Consider the following 10,332-nt stretch of genomic DNA (forward strand, 5'->3'; position numbering starts at 1 on the left):
CCCCTCAAAACTCCTCTGTCCCTTTCCAGGTCCCTCAGTTCTCCTCCATTCTTCTTCAGGCACCTGTCCCCCTCCAGATCCCTTTGTCCCACACCAAACCCTACTGTCGTCCCTCCAGACTCCCCTGTCCTCCTCCAAACTCCTCTGGTCCTCTCTAGATACGTCTGTCCCCCAACAGACCCAAGACCCCTCTCCTCCATCCAGACCCCTCTGTACCCCACCAAACCCCTCTGACATGCCTCCAGACCCCTCTGTCCCCCACCAAACCCGTCGTTCCTCCAGACTTCCATCCTCCTCCAAACTATTTTGGCCCTTTCCAGACCCCTCTGTTCTCCTCCAGACTCCTATCACGCTCTAGAACCCTCCAGACTCCTCTGTCCTTCCTCAAGTCCCTTCTGTCCTCCTCCAGATAGGCCCCTGTGCCCCAATCCATACCCTTCTGTTCTCCCTCCAGACTCTTCTGTCCCCACCTGAAATAAGACACCTCCATCCTCCTCTGCCCCCCACCAAACCCTTCTGCCGTTCCTCCAGACTCCCCTGTCCTCCTCCAAACTTTTTTGGCCCTTTACAGACCCCACTGTTCGACTCCAGACTCCTGTCCTCTCCAGAAACCTCTGTTCTCCTCCAGACCCCCCTGTCCTCTTCAGATACATGTCCTCCTCCAGGCTCCTCTGTCCCCACCATAAGCAAGACCCTTCTGTTCTCCAGACCCCTCTGGTCTCCTCCAGACTCCTCTGTCGACTCCAGATAGCTGTGCTCCTCCAGACTCCTTTATCACGCTCCAGAACCATCTGTCTCCCTCCAGACCCTTCTACGCCATCCAGATCCCTCTGCCCCCAATCCATACCCCTCCAGAAGTAAGGCCTCTCTGTCCTCCTCCAGACCCCTCTGCCCCCCCCACCATACTCCTCCATCCGCATTCCTCTCCTCCCACCAGACCCCTGTGCTCTCCAGATCCTGCGTCATCCATCTAGACCCCGTCCTCCTCCAAACTCCTCTGTCCCTTCCCAGACTCCTCTATTCCCCACCAGAAGCAAGACCCCTGTCCTCCTCCAGACCCACTTTTCTTTTCCAGATATTTGTCCTCCTCCAGCCCCCTCTATTCCTCTCGAGAACCCTCTGTCCTCCTCCAGACTCCTATATTCTTCAGACCCGTTTTTCTTCTAGACTCCTCTGTCCTCCACCAGAGCCCTCTGTCCGTACAGACTCGTTATCCCTAGAGTCCTCTCTCTTCAAGATCCCCTGTCTTTTTCCAGACGCCTCTGTCCTCCACTAGCCTGCTCTGTCCTGTCCAGATAACTCAGTCCTCCTCTGTCCTTAAGACTCCTCTGGCTGTACAGACTCCTCTGTTCTCCCTTCCAGAGTCCTCATCTCTTCAAGACTCCTGTGTCCCCTCTAGACCCAACTATCCCGAGACCCATTTTCATCCTGAATTTCTATAGTGTTCGAAACCCCTGTCTACTTCTCTTTTCCTTCCAGAACACTGTATTCCTGCAGACTACAGACTTCTCTGTCCTCTCTAGCCACCCCTGGTCGGTGCCCATCTTGTGAAAATTCATGGACTTCTATTATGATGGAACAAATAACAGAATGCCTCTAAAGCCATTCATTACGTTATGGAATTGAGTCATGGTTCGTAACGGAATCCATAACGCAGTTTGCCTTTTACCACAAAACGAAGCGTGAATGAATTTCAAAATATGAAATTCGCTCATCTCTAGTTATATCAGTGCTGGAGCGTTATAAGAGTGGCGGCTGATATCAGTCACATAGGATGTAATGTCTGGAGGTTATATCGGTGCTGGAGCGTTATAAGAGGAGCGGCTGATATCAGTCACATGATGTAATGTCTCTGGAGGTTATATCAGTGCTGGAGCGTTATAAGAGGTGCGGCTGATATCAGTTACATGTGATGTAATGTCTCTGGAGGTTATATCAGCGCTGGAGCGTTATAAGAGGAGCGGCTGATATCAGTCACATATAGAAGTTACCCGTAAAGGAGACATATGACAAATGGCGATTTTGCTTGTCCTGTCACTTATATCTTTGTAGTCACACCGTGTTGATCAAGGAGAGCAATAGGTGATATCAGAAAATGACCTGTTGGTTAACCCCTTTAGGATCAGGCAATTTTCCGTTTAACTCCTAGCTTTCTATAGTAAAAAAAAAAAAAAAAAAAAAGAAATAAAATTTACTCTTTGCCTCGCTATATTGTGACCCCCTATAACTTTGTTACTTTGGGTCTATGGGGAAAACCTCCTGCAAATAGTCCATTAAGATTTTTTTTCTGTCACATGTTCACCACACGGGATAAATACATTTATCATTACCGTAAATAGTAACGATAAAAAAATAGTAAAATAAGAAAAAATATTTTGAACCAAAAGGTGTGCTTTTGTTAGGTTTTGAACTAATGGTCGGTCTGTGGATGACGCACTGTTATTGGGGGTGGTCGGTCTGTGGATGACGCACTGTTATTGGGGGGTGGTCGGTCTGTGGATGACGCACACTTATTGGGGGTGGTCGGTCTGTGGATGACGCACACTTATTGGGGGGTGGTCGGTCTGTGGATGACGCACTGTTATTGGGGGTGGTCGGTCTGTGGATGACGCACACTTATTGGGGGGTGGTCGGTCTGTGGATGACGCACACTTATTGGGGGGTGGTCGGTCTGTGGATGACGCACACTTATTGGGGGGTGGTCGGTCTGTGGATGACACACTTATTGGGGGTGGTCGGTCTGTGGATGACGCACACTTATTGGGGGGTGGTCGGTCTGTGGATGACGCACACTTATTGGGGGGTGGTCGGTCTGTGGATGACGCACACTTATTGGGGGTGGTCGGTCTGTGGATGACGCACTGTTATTGGGGGTGGTCGGTCTGTGGATGACGCACTGTTATTGGGGGTGGTCGGTCTGTGGATGACGCACACTTATTGGGGGTGGTCGGTCTGTGGATGACGCACACTTATTGGGGGTGGTCGGTCTGTGGATGACGCACACTTATTGGGGGTGGTCGGTCTGTGGATGACGCACACTTATTGGGGGTGGTCGGTCTGTGGATGACGCACACTTATTGGGGGTGGTCGGTCTGTGGATGACGCACACTTATTGGGGGTGGTCGGTCTGTGGATGACGCACACTTATTGGGGGTGGTCGGTCTGTGGATGACGCACACTTATTGGGGGTGGTCGGTCTGTGGATGACGCACACTTATTGGGGGTGGTCGGTCTGTGGATGACGCACACTTATTGGGGGTGGTCGGTCTGTGGATGACCACTTATTGGGGGGGGAATCTGGATGACACTTATTTGGGGGGGAATCTGGATGACACTTATTTGGGGGGGAATCTGGATGACACTTATTTGGGGGGGAATCTGGATGACACTTATTTGGGGGGGAATCTGGATGACACTTATTTGGGGGGGGAATCTGGATGACACACTTATTGGCGGGGGGGGGGGGGAATCTGGATGACACACTTATTGGCCGGGGGGAATCTGGATGACACACTTATTGGCCGGGGGAATCTGGATGACACACTTATTGGCGGGGGGGAATCTGGATGACACACTTATTGGCGGGGGGGAATCTGGATGACACTTATTGGCGGGGGGGAATCTGGATGACACTTATTGGCGGGGGGGAATCTGGATGACACTTATTGGCGGGGGGGAATCTGGATGACACTTATTGGCGGGGGGGAATCTGGATGACACTTATTGGCGGGGGGGAATCTGGATGACACTTATTGGCGGGGGGAATCTGGATGACACTTATTGGCGGGGGGAATCTGGATGACACTTATTGGCGGGGGGGAATCTGGATGACACTTATTGGCGGGGGGGAATCTGGATGACACTTATTGGCGGGGGGGAATCTGGATGACACTTATTGGCGGGGGGGAATCTGGATGACACTTATTGGCGGGGGGGAATCTGGATGACACTTATTGGCGGGGGGGAATCTGGATGACACTTATTGGCGGGGGGGAATCTGGATGACACTTATTGGCGGGGGGGAATCTGGATGACACTTATTGGCGGGGGGGAATCTGGATGACACTTATTGGCGGGGGGGAATCTGGATGACACTTATTGGCGGGGGGGAATCTGGATGACACTTATTGGCGGGGGGAATCTGGATGACACTTATTGGCGGGGGGGAATCTGGATGACACTTATTGGCGGGGGGGAATCTGGATGACACTTATTGGCGGGGGGGAATCTGGATGACACTTATTGGCGGGGGGGAATCTGGATGACACTTATTGGCGGGGGGGAATCTGGATGACACTTATCTGGATGACACTTATTGGCGGGGGGAATCTGGATGACACTTATTGGCGGGGGGGAATCTGGATGACACTTATTGGCGGGGGGGAATCTGGATGACACTTATTGGCGGGGGGGAATCTGGATGACACTTATTGGCGGGGGGGAATCTGGATGACACTTATTGGCGGGGGGGAATCTGGATGACACTTATTGGCGGGGGGGAATCTGGATGACACTTATTGGCGGGGGGGAATCTGGATGACACTTATTGGCGGGGGGGGAATCTGATGACACTTATTGGCGGGGGGGAATCTGGATGACACTTATTGGCGGGGGGGAATCTGGATGACACTTATTGGCGGGGGGGAATCTGGATGACACTTATTGGCGGGGGGGAATCTGGATGACACTTATTGGCGGGGGGAATCTGGATGACACTTATTGGCGGGGGGGAATCTGGATGACACTTATTGGCGGGGGGGAATCTGGATGACACTTATTGGCGGGGGGGAATCTGGATGACACTTATTGGCGGGGGGGGAATCTGGATGACACTTATTGGCGGGGGGGAATCTGGATGACACTTATTGGCGGGGGGGAATCTGGATGACACTTATTGGCGGGGGGGAATCTGGATGACACTTATTGGCGGGGGGGAATCTGGATGACACTTATTGGCGGGGGGGAATCTGGATGACACTTATTGGCGGGGGGGAATCTGGATGACACTTATTGGCGGGGGGGAATCTGGATGACACTTATTGGCGGGGGGGAATCTGGATGACACTTATTGGCGGGGGGGAATCTGGATGACACTTATTGGCGGGGGGGAATCTGGATGACACTTATTGGCGGGGGGGAATCTGGATGACACTTATTGGCGGGGGGGAATCTGGATGACACTTATTGGCGGGGGGGAATCTGGATGACACTTATTGGCGGGGGGGAATCTGGATGACACTTATTGGCGGGGGGGAATCTGGATGACACTTATTGGCGGGGGGGAATCTGGATGACACTTATTGGCGGGGGGGAATCTGGATGACACTTATTGGCGGGGGGGAATCTGGATGACACTTATTGGCGGGGGGGAATCTGGATGACACTTATTGGCGGGGGGGAATCTGGATGACACTTATTGGCGGGGGGGAATCTGGATGACACTTATTGGCGGGGGGGAATCTGGATGACACTTATTGGCGGGGGGGAATCTGGATGACACTTATTGGCGGGGGGGAATCTGGATGACACTTATTGGCGGGGGGGAATCTGGATGACACTTATTGGCGGGGGGGAATCTGGATGACACTTATTGGCGGGGGGGAATCTGGATGACACTTATTGGCGGGGGGGAATCTGGATGACACTTATTGGCGGGGGGGAATCTGGATGACACTTATTGGCGGGGGGGAATCTGGATGACACTTATTGGCGGGGGGGAATCTGGATGACACTTATTGGCGGGGGGGAATCTGGATGACACTTATTGGCGGGGGGGAATCTGGATGACACTTATTGGCGGGGGGGAATCTGGATGACACTTATTGGCGGGGGGGAATCTGGATGACACTTATTGGCGGGGGGGAATCTGGATGACACTTATTGGCGGGGGGGAATCTGGATGACACTTATTGGCGGGGGGGAATCTGGATGACACTTATTGGCGGGGGGGAATCTGGATGACACTTATTGGCGGGGGGGAATCTGGATGACACTTATTGGCGGGGGGGAATCTGGATGACACTATTGGCGGGGGGGAATCTGGATGACACTTATTGGCGGGGGGGAATCTGGATGACACTTATTGGCGGGGGGGAATCTGGATGACACTTATTGGCGGGGGGGAATCTGGATGACACTTATTGGCGGGGGGGAATCTGGATGACACTTATTGGCGGGGGGGAATCTGGATGACACTTATTGGCGGGGGGGAATCTGGATGACACTTATTGGCGGGGGGGAATCTGGATGACACTTATTGGCGGGGGGGAATCTGGATGACACTTATTGGCGGGGGGGAATCTGGATGACACTTATTGGCGGGGGGGAATCTGGATGACACTTATTGGCGGGGGGGAATCTGGATGACACTTATTGGCGGGGGGAATCTGGATGACACTTATTGGCGGGGGGGAATCTGGATGAACACTTATTGGCGGGGGGGAATCTGGATGACACTTATTGGCGGGGGGAATCTGGATGACACTATTGGCGGGGGGGAATCTGGATGACACTTATTGGCGGGGGGGAATCTGGATGACACTTATTGGCGGGGGGGAATCTGGATGACACTTATTGGCGGGGGGGAATCTGGATGACACTTATTGGCGGGGGGGAATCTGGATGACACTTATTGGCGGGGGGGAATCTGGATGACACTTATTGGCGGGGGGGAATCTGGATGACACTTATTGGCGGGGGGGAATCTGGATGACACTTATTGGCGGGGGGGAATCTGGATGACACTTATTGGCGGGGGGGAATCTGGATGACACTTATTGGCGGGGGGGAATCTGGATGACACTTATTGGCGGGGGGGAATCTGGATGACACTTATTGGCGGGGGGGAATCTGGATGACACTTATTGGCGGGGGGGAATCTGGATGACACTTATTGGCGGGGGGGAATCTGGATGACACTTATTGGCGGGGGGGAATCTGGATGACACTTATTGCGGGGGGGAATCTGGATGACACTTATTGGCGGGGGGGAATCTGGATGACACTTATTGGCGGGGGGGAATCTGGATGACACTTATTGGCGGGGGGGAATCTGGATGACACTTATTGGCGGGGGGGAATCTGGATGACACTTATTGGCGGGGGGGAATCTGGATGACACTTATTGGCGGGGGGGAATCTGGATGACACTTATTGGCGGGGGGGAATCTGGATGACACTTATTGGCGGGGGGGAATCTGGATGACACTTATTGGCGGGGGGGAATCTGGATGACACTTATTGGCGGGGGGGAATCTGGATGACACTTATTGGCGGGGGGGAATCTGGATGACACTTATTGGCGGGGGGGAATCTGGATGACACTTATTGGCGGGGGGGAATCTGGATGACACTTATTGGCGGGGGGGAATCTGGATGACACTTATTGGCGGGGGGGAATCTGGATGACACTTATTGGCGGGGGGGAATCTGGATGACACTTATTGGCGGGGGGAATCTGGATGACACACTTATTGGCGGGGGGGGGGGGAATCTGGATGACACACTTATTGGCGGGGGGGGGGGGGAATCTGGATGACACACTTATTGGCGGGGGAATCTGTGGATGAGACACTTATTGGGGGGGCAATCTGGATGACACACTTATTGGGGGGGGGGAAATCTGGATGACACTTATTGGGGGGGGGGAATCTGGATGACACTTATTGGGGGGGGGAATCTGTGGATGAGACACTTATTGGGGGGGGGGGGGGAATCTGTGGATGACACTGTTATTTGGGGGGGGGGGGGGGGGGAGAAATCTGTGGATGACACTGATGTCACCCACAGATCCCCAATCAGATGAATCAGTGTGGAGGGAGGAGGCGGAGACACTCATGGTGGGGCCCGATGCAGTGATTCTACTCTAATACACCGGGCCCCGCAACTGTTAAGTACATTCAATCCGAATGGGTCTGCAATTACTGTACTTACTGTAGTACCTTATGAATAGCATTAAGACTGCGCAGACCGGCAGCTCCCTCGGTCATGCACCGCCTGCCCCAGCTCCCTCCTCATGCGCCGCCTGCCCGCTTATCTCACTTTATGACCGAACAGGCAGGCGGCACATGAGGGAGCTGCGACAGGCAGGGCAGGCTGCGCATGACCGCGGGAGCTGCCGATCTGCGCCGTATTAATGCTATACATAAGGTACTACAGTAAGTACAGTAATTTCAGACCTATTTGGATTGAATGTACTTAACAGCTGCAGGGCCCCGGTGTATTAGAGTAAAGTCACTGCACTGGGGCCAGCCGTGAGTGGCCCCCCCCCCCCCTCCCTCCACACTGATACTTGTTTGCAATAGACCCTAGGTGAGTATAACATGCAACCATTAGGCCCCTTTCACACGGGCGAGTTTTCAGTGCGGGTGCGAAGCGTGAAGTGAACGTATTGCACCCGCACTGAATCCTGACCCATTCGTTTCTATGGGGCTGTGCACATGAGCAGTGATTTTCACGCATGCTCTATATTGTGCGATTTTCACGCGACGCAGGCCCCATAGAAGTGAATGGGGTGCGTGAAAATCGCAAGCAAGTGCGGATGCGGTGCGATTTTTCACGCATGGTTGCTAGGTGACAGTCTATTCACTGTATTATTTTCCCTTATAACATGGTTATAAGGGAAAATAATAGCATTCTGAATACAGAATGCATAGTAAACCAGCGCTGGAAGGGTTAAAACAAAATAAAAAATGGTTTAACTCACCTTAGTCGCGGCCCGGCATCTGTCCTTTGTTGAATAGGATAGTGGTGAACATTGCAATAATTACAGGACCTTTGATGACGTCACTCCGGTCATCACATGGTATACGTCACATGATCTTTTACCATATTGACGTACCATGTGATGACCGGAGTGACGTCATCAAAGGTCCTGTAATTATTGCAATGCTCAACACAGGTCCTATTCAACAAAGGACAGATGCCGGGCCGTGATCAAGTGGACTAAGGGGAGTTAAACCATTTTTTATTTTGTTGTAACCCCTCGAGCGCTATTGTACTGTACATTCTGTAGTCAGAATGCTATTATTTTGCCTTATAACCATGTTATAAGGGAAAATAATACAATCTTCAGAACATCAATCCCAAGCCCGAACTTCTGTAAAGTTCAGGTTTGGGTACCAAACATGCGCGATTTTTCTCACGCGAGTGCAAAACGCATGACAATGTTTTGCACTCGCGCAGAAAAATCGCGCATTTTCCCACAACGCACCCGGCTCTTATCCGGGCCAAAAATATGACGCCTGTGTGAAAGAGGCCTTAGACTGACATTTGTCTTCGGTCTGGCTTTTTATCCGTTTATCTGCCTGAGGAGGTGGTGATGGTGAGTACAATAAAGGAGTTCAGGAGGGGCCTGGATGTATTTCTGGAGTGTAATAATATTACAGGCTGTAGCTACTAGAGAGGGGTCGCTGATCCAGGGAGTTATTCTGATTGGAGTCGGGAAGGAATTTTTTATTTCCCTAAAGTGAGGAAAATTGGCTTCTACCTCACAGGGTTTTTTGCCTTCCTCTGGATCAACTTGCAGGATGACAGGCCGAACTGGATGGACTGATGTCTTTTTTCGGCTTTATGTTAATACTATGGTACTAGATTCAGCATATTCCGGTGCAGTGCTGCCACCTGCAGGCCGTCACAGGAATATACCAGCAATAGGCCTGGAAGCCTTGTACAGGCTTAGGCTTTTTACTACAATGGCACACCTCTGATCTTAGCAAGGGGAGGCACTCCGTACCAGATGACCATGGCACCAGAACTGTTAAAGAGGACCTTTCACTAGTTTAAAAGCTAAAAACTATATCAGTGGGCAGAGCAGCGCCCAGGGGTCCCCCCGCACTTAGTAGTATGTCTGGGCACCGCTCCGTTCGCCTGGTATAGGCTCCGGTGTCTGGGACTCAGGCTATGCGTCTTGGCCAGCGCTGCAGCAAGGGACACGCCTAATACAAAAACTCCGCCCAGTACAACAGAGGGAGCTGCCGATACCGGGCGAACGGAGCGGTGCCCAGACATACTAGTAAGTGCAGGGGGACCCCTGGGCGCCGCTCTGCCCACAGATCTAGTTAGTTTTTAAACTAGTGAAAGGTCCTCTTTAAAAGTATGCGATCAGCATTATCGATCATACACATTAGCCCCAGTGTCTGTCTGAAACAGCACAAACCTAGCGGCTACCGCACCTGTGAGTACAGAGGAGGTTCAGAAAGTGTTAATAGAGTTCTAAACAATTTGACGTCAAGTGATTTCCATGTCACTATCCATATGATATCCTGCAGCTTTCACCCCGGCCGATGAGCTCCAATTGGCTGACACCTCAGCAGTCACCTTATCATCATTACA

The sequence above is a fragment of the Bufo gargarizans genome, unplaced genomic scaffold (assembly GCF_014858855.1).
Source record: "Bufo gargarizans isolate SCDJY-AF-19 unplaced genomic scaffold, ASM1485885v1 fragScaff_scaffold_587_pilon, whole genome shotgun sequence".
In the NCBI taxonomy this organism is placed as follows: domain Eukaryota; kingdom Metazoa; phylum Chordata; class Amphibia; order Anura; family Bufonidae; genus Bufo; species Bufo gargarizans.